Here is a 16023-nt window from a genome sequence, read left to right as displayed (position 1 = left end):
CACTAGTTAGATCCAAACTGACTTCTAACCATAGCTGGGAGTGATGAATCCAGATGACACATGCAAGGACTTTATCTGGATGTAATTGTTGTGTTACATGGTAACACCGCTCTTCCCTGAGTCACGCAGACCAGGAGCATCGGCACTAATTTAGGTTGTGGACTTGTGTAATTCACTTTCCACCATCTTCATGACATTCAGCGTTATTACACAATCTGTTCTGCCCCACAGGCCCTGCAGTCCGACGGATTACAGAACAATATCATCTGTTGGAATCACGCAGCCACTAAAAGCCGCACTAAATTGGGGTTAAGGTTTGTGCTTGGGTTTGGACTTGCATGAGACATGACAGCTAGTAATGGTCACTGCGGGCCCCGTCTGGCACAGTGTTGCATCTTGTAATAGTTTTTAATGGGATAATGAACTTTGTGGACTTAACATACAAGAAATGTTAATTAGAGGCCGTTAAATATAAATATGTTTCACAATCAATTTCCATTAGCAAATCGCAATATCACGGGCAAGCATCCTCTTCTTCGATGAACCGCGGCACTTGTGGGGCACTGACGACCATTATTCATGCTTAATAACGTAAAAGGAGCAGGTTATGGACTGTGGTACTTTTATCCCATTAATATTTGAACAGTGACTTCTGCTTCTCACGGTTTCTAGCCTTATTGTGTCAAATCGCATTAGTAATTCATATGAATGAGAATAAACACTGGTGACAGAGGGATGAGATGTGTGGCCACTCAGTCTCAAAGGTGGCAGATCTGCACAATAAGTAGGCACCTGGGCGGATACATTGGGAGACAGTTTCTTCGTCTTACTTATAAACATATTGTCCTATTTATTTATCAGGTTACTTTGTGTCTGCAGAGATCTGCCTCATGTTCCCTGAAACCCTCAGAGTGCACCACGTTATAAAAGAATGTGTCAAAGCTTGGTGTTCAAGCAAATAATGTCCTGTAAATCTCACCTCTGCATGTTTACTGCCCCACCCAAAAGGCCAGGCAAATAATTTATAATATACTAAATGAGATCTCAGATTATGAAACCAGGGTTGGACTGGGACTACAGAGAAACCACTTACAGAATACATGCTGGAGAAAATATACTGGAAAATATGGAGTTTGGGATGACCATTAGAGATGAGCGAATTTCTAAAAAATTCGATTCGGCCGGTCCACCGAATTTAAAAAAAAGATTTGGTTCTATCCGAATTTATTTGCGGCGGATTGCGTTAAAAACGGCTACTTTGTGGCTGCAGAGAGCCTTTATAGTGATGTAGAACACTGTGCCTTGCAATAACACGCATAGGGAGCCTGCTGTGGTAGTAAAATAATACTGTGAGTCAGTATGACATGCAGATGGCAGGCTTCGTTCTTAGAATCACTGCACACTTTACTTATTTGGGTAGTCACGGGACCAAAACTGACCAAATAACTAAAGTATGAACTCAGCCTTACAGGTCCATGTTAGCGTCAAGAAGAAGCACACTCCTTTTACACCGTTGTCAGCGGATTCCACATAGATGTCTACAGAACCTGTTCTATTAAACGCTTATACAAGTAGATCCCCAAACAGAGTGGAGAGGGTGTCAGCAGTAAGTTTATGTTGACGTCACTGATTATTTTGCCCTTCCTCTGATCCATCAGAACAATAACCCCCAAAAAATGGATCCTGTCTGTTGAGCATCCGCCTTCACTCGGTCAGCATTTGGTCAGTAATCCATCAGTATTGTTAATGCCAAAAAAAAAAAAACTGGAGTGGATCAAAAACAGAGATGACATGTGAATGGAATACTTTTGGCTATCAAATCACAAGCCAATTCTAATGGGACCATACAGGCCTTACAGCTGCTACACAGACAGGATCCGTTGTGCATCTCATTTTTCCTTCCTTCTGACAGATCAAAAGAAGGGTCAAATAAATTATGTCAGTGTAAAAGGCAGCCCTGAATCAACCAGCAGCATTTCCAGCACTTATATCTATGCAGACTGTCATGTTTCCCTCCGGCCACCAGAGGCCACTGTGACTAAACAGGAACCTGAGCTGTGCTGGCCAGAGGCTAAGAAAGAGTTAAGAAGTTTTTCCAGGGCTGTTCCAGAAGTTGCTGGGGGGCCTTGCTGAGATAACAGGGAGAGATGGACTGCTGAGAGATAATAGTAAAAGACTGGAGCAGCAGGAGGCTATATTAGCTGAGATTTTCCTGACAGCTGTGGAGCTGCACACAGAGGACTTCACTGTGTGTTCCAGAGGAGTGGGACCATGTGTCAGAGACCAGTACAAGCCGGATCCTTCCTGCCAGAGCTGAAACTAGGTGGAGATCTGCATCTGTTGTGACCAGAGAGAGAAAGACAGCCAAGCAAGCGACCGCACCTGGAGCCAGACTGCATCTTATTGGATCCAGGAGAATCTGCAGAACTGTGAGTGGCACCAGTGCTTTCCTGTGATAGGTTATAGAGTCAGGGACTTAGTCAGTGCGCTGTAGAAGCATCCCCTGGGTAGCAGGGCTAGATAGGTAATTGGTAGTGAGAGTAGCTTGTAAGCTGACTGCTTGCTGTTTAGCTCATTCTGTGTACATGCAAAACTCCATTGCTATTGTTATTGATTTATGTTCACCTGTTAATACCATTCCTGTCTTTGACCCATTGTGCCTCTGGTGCGGTGGTACTGTATTGTTACTCAGGTTTTCCGGCAGTTTCCTTTTGTTCCTTAATAAAGCCGGTTTTTGCTTCAGTCTCCTTGCCCGCTGTACTGTACTTGGATCCTGCTTTGCGGTCTCTTCCTCCTCTGACCACTACATCAACCAGGCAGAAAGGCTAAATAATGGCCCAGTCATGAAGTGGGGAGGGTGGGAACAGTATGAGAAATCCACAGACTAGCCCTATGACAGTCTGGAGGTGAAAACAGCATGAGGAGACCACAGAGTGGCCCAATTACAGAGTGTGGAGGTGGCAGCAGCATCAGGAGGAGGCCACAGAGTGGCACAATGACAGTGTGGAGGTGGTGGCAGCATCAGAAGGCCACAGAGTGGCAAGGTGACATAGTGTGGAGGTGGCAGCAGCATAAGGAGACCACAAAGTGGCAAGGTGACATAGTGTGGAGGTGGCAGCAGCATGAGGAGGCCACAGAGGGGCAATATGACATTGTGTGGAGGTGGCAGCAGCAACAGGAGGCCACAGTGGCAAGGTGACATAGTATGGAGGTGGCAGCAGCATGAGGAGACCACAGAGTGGCAAGGTGACATAGTGTGGAGGTGGCAGCAGCATGAGAAGACCACAGAGTGGCAAGGTGACATAGGGTGGAGGTGGCAGCAGCATCAGGAGGCCACAGAGTGGCAAGGTGACATAGTGTGGAGGTGGCAGCATCATGAGGAGACCTCCAGACTCTGTCATAGGGCCACTCTGTGGACTTCTCAGGCTGTTCCCACCCTCCCCACTTCATGACTGGGCCATTATATAGCCTTTCGGCCTGGCTGACATCATAATTTATTTGACCCTTCTTTTCATCTGTCCCTGACCGTAGTTACAGCTCCACACGTCAGCGCTGCCATGCACTTTGGCAGACACCAACAGGCTCAAGAACTGGCCCACATTCTGTTCTACATGTGTGTGCAGGGCTGGTACTGCCTTTTTGGCAAAGAAATGACAGCTTGGGACTCCACCTTGGCTCAGCACAAGCCATCAGTTCTCTGAAAGGTGCAGAGTCCACCACTTGGAAAGGGAGGGACTGCAGCACCAGCAACTTTGACAGGAGCACATTCAGCTTCTGCACCGTTGGATGAGTGCACGCATGCTGTTGTCTCTTGGCAATCGCTTCGGTGATCAATTGCTGACAGAATGACTGATGAGGAGGAGAAGGAACAGGAGCATCAGGACAAGCAGATGATGGGAAGGACAGACAGTGGTAGAGCTTTGACTGCCTGAAATTGGGTACGTGCCACTGGGTGATGCAGCGGTTGCTGCGGCAGGCTGGACAACCACATCAGAGCCACGGTTCTCCCAGGCCACTTTATGGTGACACTGCATATGTTGACACAGGGCCGTGGTCCCAAAAATGGAAGCCTGGCTACGCTTCACCTTCTGTCCACAGATTCTGCATATGGCCATGTTCACCTCCTCCTGCAGCTTAACAAAAAACTGCCACACCGCCGAGAAGGTGATTTTACACCCAACACTATGCACTGACTGACTACTACTGACGCTGCCTCTGTGAACCCGTGCTACTTCCTGGGCAGGTAGGCTCCTGTGAAGCGGGTGGTCTACCCGGGTACATTTGGCTCCCGACTTCCCACTGCTGCCACCCTGCTGACTCCCAGCCATGGTAGCGACTTGCTGGCTCCTCTGCTGCCTCACGGGCAAGCCGCCACCTTCTTCTCTCAATAATGATGAAGCCCCTTTGTCACCCGGCTCCCAAGTGCGATGAGCTACATCATCATCGAGTACTGTCTGCATGTCACTGATGTCCTCCTCAACCGTCTCTGGGTCAGGAGCCTGACCGCTCGTAACACCAGCTTCCACGCCACTCTCCTCATCACTACTTTCTTGCCTAGTGGAGGAAGCGGCAGATGTCTCCTCCACATCTTGGCTGTTGACTGTCTTCTAGTAGCTCGCCCTTATGTATAGTGGAGCTGAGCCCACAGCATACAATACTGTACTTCTCTGGCTGAGGGAAAAGAAAAGGACAGAGGCAGGTTGAGTACAGATGAGGGCACAGGGCCTGCTCCCGGGCCATGCGAACTAAGGGTTGTGTCTGACGAACCCACTGACTCTTGGCTGGGGGTGTCTGATGTCATTCGCGACGAAGTCGAAGATCGAGTAAACCATTTAAGAACCTCTGGGTTGCTGGTCAAGACGCGACCTCTAGCTGACACTGGGAGCTCAGGCCTCTCGAAGTGACCACTGCTGCCACGGCCCCTTACTCTGCTGCGACATCTGCCGGCGCCAGAAACATTTAGGCCTCTGCCACTCCCCTGTACAGGGCCTGGCACTTCTTTGTCTGGCATACTGTTCGATCAAATAAATAAATAAAAAGGAAATTAAAACACCCCAAAAAAGTATGTAATTTTCTCACTTCACCACACAACGGCTAATTAGTTCTTTTTTCCCCCACTTTTACACGACAAAAAGGGCTTTAGAACATATAACTGCACCGCTGAACGGCAAATATATTTTTATTTTGCCACTAATACCGTACACGACAAAAAGGGCTTTAGAACATATAACTGCACTGCTGAACGGCAAATAGGCCCTTATTTTTTTCCACTTATACACGCCACAGAAGGCTTTAGAACATATAACTACACCGCTGAACGGAAAATATATTTTACTTTTGCCACTAATGCACGACAAAAAGGGCTTTAGAACATATAACTGCACCGCTGAATGGCAAATAGGCCCTTAAGTTTTTTCCAGTTATACATGCCACAGAAGGTTTTAGAACATATAACTGCACCGCTGAATGCCAATATATATTTTTCTTTTGCCACTAATACACAGCAAAAATGGCTTTAGAACATATAACTGCACTGCTGAACAGCAAATAAATTTTTCTTTTGGCACTAATACATGACAAAAAGGGCTTTAGAACATATAACTGCACTGCTGAACGGCAAATACATTTTTCTTTTGGCACTAATACATGAAAAAAAGGGCTTTAGAACATTAGAACATATTACTGCACCGCTGAACGGCAAATAGGCCCTTATTTTTTTCCACTTAACCATGCCACAGAAGGCTTTAGAACATATAACTGCACCGCTGAATGGCAAATAGACCCTTATTTTTTTCCACTAATAAAAGGAAAAAAGGGCTTTAGAACATATAACTGCACCGCTGAATGGCAAATATATTTTGCTTTTGCCACTAATGCACAACAAAAAGGGCTTTAGAACATATAACTGCACCGCTGAACGGCAAATATATTTTACTTTTGCCACTAATACACGGCAAAAAGGGCTTTAGAACATATGACTGCACCTTTGAACGGCAAATATATTTTACTTTTGACACTAATTCACGACAAAAAGGGCTTTAGAACATATAACTGCACCACTGAACGGCAAATATATTTTTCTTTTGCCACTAATACACAACAAAAAGGCCTGTAATTTTTGCACTTCACCACACAATGCTAATAAGCCTTTTTTTCCCACTAATACAAGCCAAAAAAATGCTTTAGAACATATAACTGCACCGCACAAGGGCAAATAAGACGTAGAAATATTTTCTTGTAATAAACCCTATTAATGGCTCTATCAAACAGCACTTGCACCCCAATAACAAAAACGGTTTGCTGGTATTACAGAGCTGTATAATGGCAATTTGGATCCCCAGTCAGTGCAGCAAGGCGTAATAGGATTAATCCTATTACCCAGGCTGTAACCTCCCCTACTGAACCCTGTTCTACATAAATGCTGTGCAATGTTTCCTCCCTATCCTTTCCCTACACCATGAATAATCTTTCCCTGCACTTGTAAATCGTTTTTTAGCACAATTAAGTGTTTCTAGCACTGTCCCTAGTGCCTGCTGACGTCTCTCCCTGCACTAAGTACACTGGAAAATGGCAAAATCCAAGATGGCTGAGGTTATTTATAGGGCTATGACATCACATGGCTGGCTGGCTGCTGATTGCCTGCATGCATGGAATTATGGGTGATCCCACCTTCCCAGAGTTCCTTGCTCCATGTCCTCACATGTGCAGCAGCCATTTTAGGAAAAAATGTGATTCGTTACCATGAAGCGTGAGCCAATTCAAATTCGGTGCGAATCGAATAATTCCTGAAATTCGGATCGAATTCCACTTCGTCAGCTTCGATTCGCTCATCTCTAATCACCATCATAGCTGTAACACCGGTGGTTCAAGCTCACCGATATGTCCCCCCTCCTGGCAGCATGGCCGCTGAAATATTTACTGCTCCTGATGCTTGCACCAGCAGTCCGCACCCACTGGCATCTCCCTGCTCCTTCCTGGCTGACACGGCAGCTAGTGTTCTCCCTGTTCCAGGTTAGGTCTCTTCTAGCCTCTCTGATTCCTGTCTTCACCTATCTGTTCCTGTAAAGTGTACATGCACGCTCTCTCTGCCTCTTAATGGGCCAGCGCTCATATGTCCTGATCAGTCCTCAGCCAATAGCAACCTTCCCTGGGTAATTTACTGTAAGTCACCTTTCCCTATGGGTTCCTCCCTAATCAAAAAGATTTCTAGCTTGCCTAGTCCTTAAGAAGGTGCATAGTGTCTTTTGATCTTCCGTGCATGACTGTTTTGTTGACTGTGTTTAAACCCATTCCACCCATCCTGATTCCTAACCTCTTCCTGTTTATCCTACTGACTAGGTTAGAGCTGAATTATTCAAAATTCGATTCGGCTGCTTTGGCAAATTTTACAAAAAAATTTGCTTTGTCACAAATTACTTTGTTCCGAAGCACAATTCTTTGTAAGTAGTGGGTGCAATTACAGGGAATGGCTATTGCACCGACCCCTGTCAGGGTACCCTCAGATGCTGCGTTCATACATGATTGTGGTATCTGATATAAATAACAGAGTATAAAACAAAAAAAATAAAAAATCATATTTACCTCATCCATTTGCTTGCAACGGGCTGGCCGTCGCCATCTTGCTTGAAAATCTGACGTGAAAACTCGCAGTGCCCGTGGTGCCGACATACGTCACCGTGCATCGGATTTCGCGAGGTAAGTATGATTTTTTTTGTTTTTTGCACTATTTCAGGTAAAATCAATTCACTACCATGAAGTACGAGGAAATTGGGCTTTGCGGGGAATCAAATTTATCCTGAAATTCGGATTGAAGTCCACTTTGCAGACTTCAATTCACTTAACACTAAATCAGGTGCGATCTGTCCTGTGCCCTTTTGACCAGACTGCACAAACTCTGCTTGCCCTGACCTCAGCTTGTCCATTCTGATTCTGCCTGTCCCCTTAAGTGCCACGCCTGGGTTAGCTGTCATTGAATAGAGACTACTCCAAGAGGTAGCGGTCTGGTGGTTACCCTGCAGCAAAGACCGGATCCAGTTTAAGGGTGGAAACCAGGGAGGCCACCTAGATAACACCCTTGGAAGTAGCCCTAATCCAGATCTGTTCAGTGGCACAGAGGGTCCACACCAGCTGTGTTAGGCCCCTTTCACACAGGCGAGAATTCAGCGCGGGTGAGGTGAACGCATTGCACCCGCACTGAATCCGGACCCATTCACTTCAATGGGGCTGTTCAGATGAGCGGTGATTTTCATGCATCACTTGTGCATTGCGTGAAAATCGCAGCATGTTCTATATTCTGCATTTTTCACGCAATGCAGGCCCCATAGAAATTAATGGGAATGCGTGAAAATCGCAAGCATCCGCAAGCAAGTGCGGATGCAATGCGATTGTCACGCATGGTTGCTAAGGAGACGAGGGATGAGTTACCCGGGACCCCATTTACTTTATTATTTTCCATTATAACATGGGTTGCAAAGGGTTAACAAGGAACAGTGCTAACCACCCTGTTCCTCTTTTGGTAGGAGTGGACTGGTCCTGCTTCTTGCCAGAAGGGAAGAAGGGTTGCTGTGTAACCACAGAGAGGAGAAGAAGCAGTTTTCAGAGCTCCTGCTCTTGTTACAAATTCTCCAGAGAGAACTATTCCAATTGTCCTCAAGTAAAGCCTTGATGTTCCAGACAGCAGCGTGAATTGCTACTTTCAGCATTGAGGACACTGCTTGAGGTGTGGGACTACAGCCAAGCCACCCATCGCCAAACAACCACTAGGTCAGTATCACCTAAGTGCGAAATTACCACACACCAACCTGCCTCCATATTCTTGCTGGTGCCAGAGAAGAAATGCACTAAAGCCTTCTGCTACTGTATGCATTAAAAGTTCTATGTTTCACTTGTTATGTTTAACTCTGGCCTCATTCTTCAGTACTATAATTCCACTGCCCGATTCCCAGGGAGCAAAGGCCTAAGGGAGTGCAACGGGACACAACAGTTCATCAGGCCCACTGCCACTCCTATCCTCTAAAACTGGTTCCTCAGGGGGGGTCGCTGCACACAGACATATAGCTACAGTTCGCCTGATTAAACCACTCATTTTCATTTGTTGATCTGAGGCTGTGTTCCCGAGTTATAATACTTTTTTTTAATGCAAATTAGGCCTTTGGTGCCATGAGGGCATCACTATTTCTCTTCCTTCTGAGACCAGCCCCTCTCTTGCTGCTTTAATTGACTGGGCCAGGCATTGGCAGTGTAGTGAAGGAGAGGCTGACTGCAGAAAGGAGCAGAGCTTGGGTGTAACAAGAGAAATGGTAATACCCTAATTGCACCAACTGCCTTATTTGCATTTTAATTTGTATATTAATCTGATCAACAAGTGAAAAACAGCGTTTTAATCAGGTAAACCACAGCTATATGCCTATATAAACGTTGAATAGGAAGGTTGTTGGTGACAGATTACATTTATAATGGTTGGCCTTTTGTCATGGCAATTGGTCATGTGGGGGACCCAAGTGAGGCAGCCAAGGTTGGGGAGCCAGGGTCCAGGTGGTGAGCAGGAGGGGGAGTTAGCCAGAAACTCCTCAAAATTTGTCCAATCCCTTTAAGGACCAGCAATTTCTTAATGTTTTCTGAAATATTTGCCAGTGCACCTAGAGGGTACTGGCATTCAAGGAGAGAACTGAACAACTGAAGGACAGTCATAGAGGAAAAGGATCTGGACAGATTATACTAGAGCTACACTGTCACGCTTCGGTGCGGGAGGGAAACACCCCACTGAGCACAGGAGGGAAGTGGAAAACAGGGAATCAGGCCTGAGAACTTGGAAGGAAGATGGACACCTCCTAGTGAAAACCCTAACCAAAATCCTGACTGACTCGACCCTCTGTTTTTGGAAAATCCTGACTGACTACCAGTGTGAACAGACCCCAAAGTTAGGAGAGTTCATATGCATGAATGCCTAGAGTCCTATATAGCCCTATAAGACCCTGGTACTAATGGCAGGGATGAGACTACCTGTTCCTCCAAAAGGAAGCACGAACATGAGTCTACTTCAGGCCTAATACAAACAATAGGGAAATACAACACACAGAATCCAAACAAAATACCAGGCTATGAGCTGAGCGCTGCGATTGGCCAGCGCTACAGCATAGGAGAAGGAGACCGCGGCAGGTTCCCCTGGGTGGAGCCTAACTATAAACATACCGGAGGCTATAACCGGAGAACGGAGCGGCGCCTGGGGATAACAGTAAGTGCAGGGGGATCCCTGGGCGCCGCTCTACACGTCTGTATAGTCAGTTTAGATACTTTATTCTGGTGAAAGGTCCTCTTTAACTTCAAAGAGGCTATGGAAACACCAGGAACTCAGCCAAGATCCAACCACAAACAATCCACAGGCACAGAAGCTATAAACCATGCAGCATCGTGGGAGAAGCAACTATAAATAAGGAAGGTTAAATGACCACATAAGCAACACCAGGAGGCAAGGGGTATGGCCATTACCAGAAACAACACAGACGCCTATTGATCCACAAGGAAAACCTGTCAGATCAAACCACGTGTTGAAAGTCTCACACATCTCCTGCCTCTCACTGTCACCGAGATGTCTGTATGTGCAACGAGCGCCTCCCACCAGGGCCCTTTAAGAGGAAAAAGTTACTTGTTTTCGTGACGCCAGTTGCAGTGAAGCAAAAAGGGCACAGGGCCCATTTATAGTGATGTAGTGGATGGTACTCAGGTGTAGGAATGCCAAAGTGGTGTAGGGTGGCCTAAATGTCCCTTAATGTTGGCGCACGTGTCACAGTGCTCCTACCTGGATATGCTGGACCCGAGGCATTGGCTCCGAAGCAATGAAAAGGGGGTAGTTGATGAAGGGGATAAATTGAGTCCAGACCTTGTGATGAAGTTCAATAACAGCTTTACTTTGCATAAATATTCTCCAAAACGATTCACAGGCTCTATCTTGGTTCCAGCAGGCGTTAGCATTCACTGTGGCAGGCAAACTCCTCTCTGCTACATCTGTTGCTCTCTGACTCTGCAGGCTGGCTGTCTGACTTAGCTTTAGCTTTATGCTGCAACTTCTCTCTGTAGGCTGACTCTTTATTAGTACCAGGGAACTCTTTCCTCCTGGCTTCAGAGGCTCCAAGCTGTTGCCTACACATCCAGCAGAGCTAAAGGTGCTCCAGCTGGCCTGGGCATAGCACGTTCAGCAGAGACCTGCACCTGCTGCGCACCCTCCCTTGAAAGGGGGTAAACTGCAACTCACTCTGGGACACACCCACCACACCACCCAGGGGGGTGTTAGTATGAAAGGAAAAGCTCCATTCTCTGTGAGATAGCTCTGCCATAGTTTCTGCCACCTACTGGTGAACCAGGTACATTACATGAACATATACAGTTGTATAAAAATAGGAAATGCACAATATGGGGGACTTGAAATGAATGCATAGATGAAATGATATTAGCATACACAGATAGAAGCAGGGCGTAGGAGTGGTAATGCCATTTTGGGGCGTTACATATGCTGCGGTACGTCCGTTACATCAACGCTGTAATGGTGATTGACCCTTGTGTATAAAGCACATTTTCTGGGTGATTTTTGAGTCTGTGTGACTGTGAGGCTTCTCAATGAAATAAGAATAATTTATATAAAGCAGGGGCTGCTGATGCAAAATTGTTCTCCAGGCTAATTTATTTGAATTATAAGTAAAGCACAGACCTCGCTCATTCTGTACATAACACCAGACGTTCCATGTGGTCATGGAGGGACATAAGAATTTGTTATAGAGAACGTAATCCTTCAAGCATTCACAAACACCCACACATGCACCTCAGGAGACTTTGGAGATATAAATTACCATAAAACACAGCCTCAAACAGTACATAGCTCCAGAGCCGCTAATAACACAATGTGGATTCTGCAGGAGTAACCATGTACACCCTTGACTGTGCAGAGGAGGACAGAGGGACGAGGGTGTGGCAACAGGAGCAATTATTCTCTGACCACTCTGACACTAGAGACTGCATACTGCTCTAAAAAGATCAAAAAAAAAAAAAAAGGTTATATATATCTTCTTTACTGTCCTTTTTGAAATTTCTTCGAAAACAGGTAAAAAAATGGATTCAACATTTTCCCAATACAAAAACAAACAAAATGTAATATTAAAAAGTAAATGTGAAGCTGCATTGTGTTAACCAAAAGTGTGTGGTTGCAATAGATAATAAAATATATCTTAGGGTACTTTCACACTTGCGGCAGGACGGATCCGACAGGCTGTTCACCATGTCGGATCCGTCCTGCGGCTATTTCGCCGTGCCGCCGGACCGCCGCTCCGTCCCCATTGGCCACCAGACTAAAATTACTGCATGTCAGGTTTTGTAGTCCGGCGGCTTTCGCCGTGCACCGCCGTGCTGCGCCGGAGCTCCGCCCCCGTCCCCATTATAGTCAATGGGGACAGAGCGGCGGTCCGGCGGCACGGCGAAATACCCGCAGGACGGATCCGACATGGTGAACAGCCTGTCGGATCCATCCTGCCGCAAATGTGAAAGTACCATTAGGCTTCATTCACATCCCCGGCATTGCTGGTTTCGGTAATTTACCACCGGATCCCCACTGACTATAATGAAGTCCAGCAGTGATCCAGCCACTTTCTGGCACAAATGCCAGTTTTTGGTCCGGCCAACAGCTCACATTTGTGTCGGATCAACTTGCCATAGATGAGAACATGACCATTGTGACCAAAAGTGTACTGTAGAAATCAAAATCAAATTTTTTTCCTCCCTTAACTTCCTTTTACATGTTTTTGGGTCACAAAAACACAAGGGAATAGACTAAAAAAACTAAAGGATTCCTAATTCTGCTAAGAATTTATTTGGATAGTTGTCTCATCCTACGTGACATATGTTGTCAGATGAGAAGCTTTATACTGTGTTGCTGTGGTGAGTTTGGAGGCAGTCAATGCATAGGTGGGCGATGGGAATGAGCCCCATTGGGCTGGGCCTTGAGAGACACTAAGCTGTCTATATATTGGGTCAGCAACCTCCAGTACCCCAGCTGTGGTGAAACTACAACTCTGAGAATGCCTTATTCACTTCTATGGGGATTCCGAGATCAGCCATGTGCATGCTGGGAGTCTTAAATGCTGGGAGTTATAAATTCACCACAGCTGGAGTGCCAGAGGCTGCTCATCCCTGATATATCCTGGAGCATCCATACATGTACAATTGTTGGGAAACCCTCTGTCTGTGGGTTTCGCCCCTCATCCTGAGCACAAGGCACGTCTGCCAATATAAAAGCATGGCTCAAGGTCTGCATATTGTGTATGCTAAATGACGGCTGCTGTGTAGCAAAGCACAACGGCACATTCATCAGCTGTTTACCAGGTATCAGGAAAAAACCACAAAAATAACCTGAATGAGTTGGGGAAGCTCTGTATTGTAAACTGCAATATCCAGCAGAGGATTACACCCCTGCAGGCTCATATCCTCCTTGCTACATGCATCTCGTTTAGTAAAGAAATGTGGAAATATGCCCCTCGAGCATCCACAAGTGTAAACACTCACATTATAATGGCTGCCGACAATTTAGAACAGTTTCCAGGGACTCTTAGCTGTGGTACTGCTGAACCAGAGCAGACCAAGTGTAATGCTGTCCCTGCGGAACCTACATCACTACAATCCTCATTATGTCATGTATGCTACATCTGATTAGCCTGTTCATGTTTGGGTTTATATAAAGCAGGATAGTCGTAGTTTATTGCTTCATTCAGCTTTTGCTGCTCCGTATCTGCTTCATGGCTTATCCAGTAATCAGGGGGGGGGGGGGGCTGGCAGCCTTAGTCCTGGGGGGCAAATCCAGTCAAGTGGCCCATTGGCCCACCGAATCAGCTAACCATCCACGCCCACCCTTTTCTTGTTTTATAACAGATATTGATGTTATGAAGCAAGACAAATATGATACAATGTGGTAAATGTTGTGTTAGTAAATGTTTGCTGGCTTTATGTAACTCATTGCCATGTTTTCAAAAGGCAGTGTTTACAGTAAAAGGCTTGCAGAGACATGCTATAGACACCAGAACTACTACGTATCTGTTGTGGTTCTGGTGACTATAGTGTCCCTTAATATAGAGGGGGGAAAAAGAATCAGCATAAAAATATTAAATAAAATGGCTGGATCATTATTCAAAAATAATTTTAAAAAAGCGCAACTTCTGACACCAATATATAGTATTTGTCAGATTACTTCTTTTTTTTTTTTTTTACAATGTGCAGATAGTACTGTACCCCTCCTCCCCTTCTCCAAACACCCAGCACCCTTACTCAAATAAAACAAGTAATATATATAATATAGCTTACAGTGAATTACTGTAAATCCTTACAGTTCTGAAGACTCCAGCAGCTCAGGATGAGTGCTCTGGGCAGTGGGCAGCTGGGGTCAGGGTGGAAGTTGGCATAGCTCTGCAGTTCAGGAAGGAGACCGGGGCTCACCCTAGCGTTGCAGTGCCTCCGCGTGAGGTCACTGCGCGTCGCGTACGCAAAGGGCAGGGGAGATCGGGAGGAAGATCAGCCCCCAGTACCTCTCATCTGCCCCCAGTGCCTCTCATCAGCCCCCAGCAGCCTTTCCATCAGTCCCCAGTAGCTTTTCAGTTCCCAGCAGCCTCTCCATCAGCCCCCAGTGCCTCTCATCTGCCCCCAATGCCTCTCATCTGCCCCCAGTTCCTCTCATCTGCTCCCAGCAGCCTCTCCATCAGCCCCCAGTAGCTTCTCAGCCCCCAGCAGCCTCTCCATTAGCCCCCAGTAGCTTTTCAGTCCCCAGCAGCCTCTCCATCAGCCCCCAGTGACTCTCATCAGCCCCCAGTGCGTCTCATCAGCCACCAGTGCATTTCATCCACCCCCAGCAGCCTCTCCATCAGCCCCCAGTAGCTTCTCAGCCCTGAGAAAACTCTCCATCAGCCCCCAGTGCCTCTCATCAGCCACCAGTGCCTCTCATCAGCCCCCAGCAGCCTCTCCATCAGTCCCCAGTAGCTTCTCAGTCCCCAGCAGCCTCTCCATCAGCCCCCAGTGCCTCTCATCTGCCCCCAGTGCCTCTCATCAGCCTCTCCATCAGCCCCCAGTGCCTGTCACGCCGGTGACAGGTTTGAGAAGGTCTGAAAGAATATCTGCACATTAGTTATCTGACAGCCTCTTTTGGTTTCACTTTGTCTGTGTGTTGCTGGTATGTCCACACTCCCTGTTCAGGTGTGGATCATGTGATCCTTCACCTCCCCCTATTTAGTCTGACTTTAACCATCACTCCTTGCTATGGATAGCTTCATTTGGTTTTTGGAAGTGTTGGAGTGTGGCTCGTGGTGAAGTCCTGTTCGTCTATCATCCATCATCCATCAGCCTCAGAAGTTGTGTTCCGCTTGTTGTGTTTTGTATTCCCCCCCACCTTTGTTGTTTACTAGGCCTCAGCGAGACGCTGGTTCCTTCACCAGGGAAGGAGCGGGTTGTCTCTGCCCGGTCATTACTCTTAAGGCAACTGAGGGCCACCAGGGTTTTCTAGGTTCCTGTGTATGGGCATCTCTACCATCGAGAGGTGCCCATACAGATAGGAGTTAGGGCCAGGAGCAGGGTTTTATAGGTGGTGACCCTTTTCCTTCCCTAGCCGTGAGGCCTAGTGTCTTTTCCCTTCCTTCTTGTTGCCCTTTGGCGTTCTCCCCTACAACATCCGTGACATTATCCAGAGCCAATACCGCCATTTTTTGTTCTGATCTGTGCAGCTATGGATGCTATGACTGCACTGGTCAAACAGCTGCAAAATTTGACTTTGGAGGTAGCAGACCTCTGTGCGATGGTTTTGCAGATTCAGAGTCCACAGGCTGCTGGTTCCGGTGGTGGGTTCCAGGCCTCCCCTGAACCGAAGGTATCTCTCCCGGACAGGTTTTCCGTGGGTAGTGACAATTTCATCTGGTTCAGGGAGTCATGTAAATTATACTTTAAATAGTGGTAGGTTGTGGTGGCTCACTAGCAAGTAGTTAAGGTATGGTGCTGCAAGCT

The sequence above is a fragment of the Bufo bufo genome, chromosome 1 (assembly GCF_905171765.1).
Source record: "Bufo bufo chromosome 1, aBufBuf1.1, whole genome shotgun sequence".
NCBI lineage: Eukaryota > Metazoa > Chordata > Amphibia > Anura > Bufonidae > Bufo > Bufo bufo.
Note: the sequence above shows the minus strand (reverse complement) of the source record.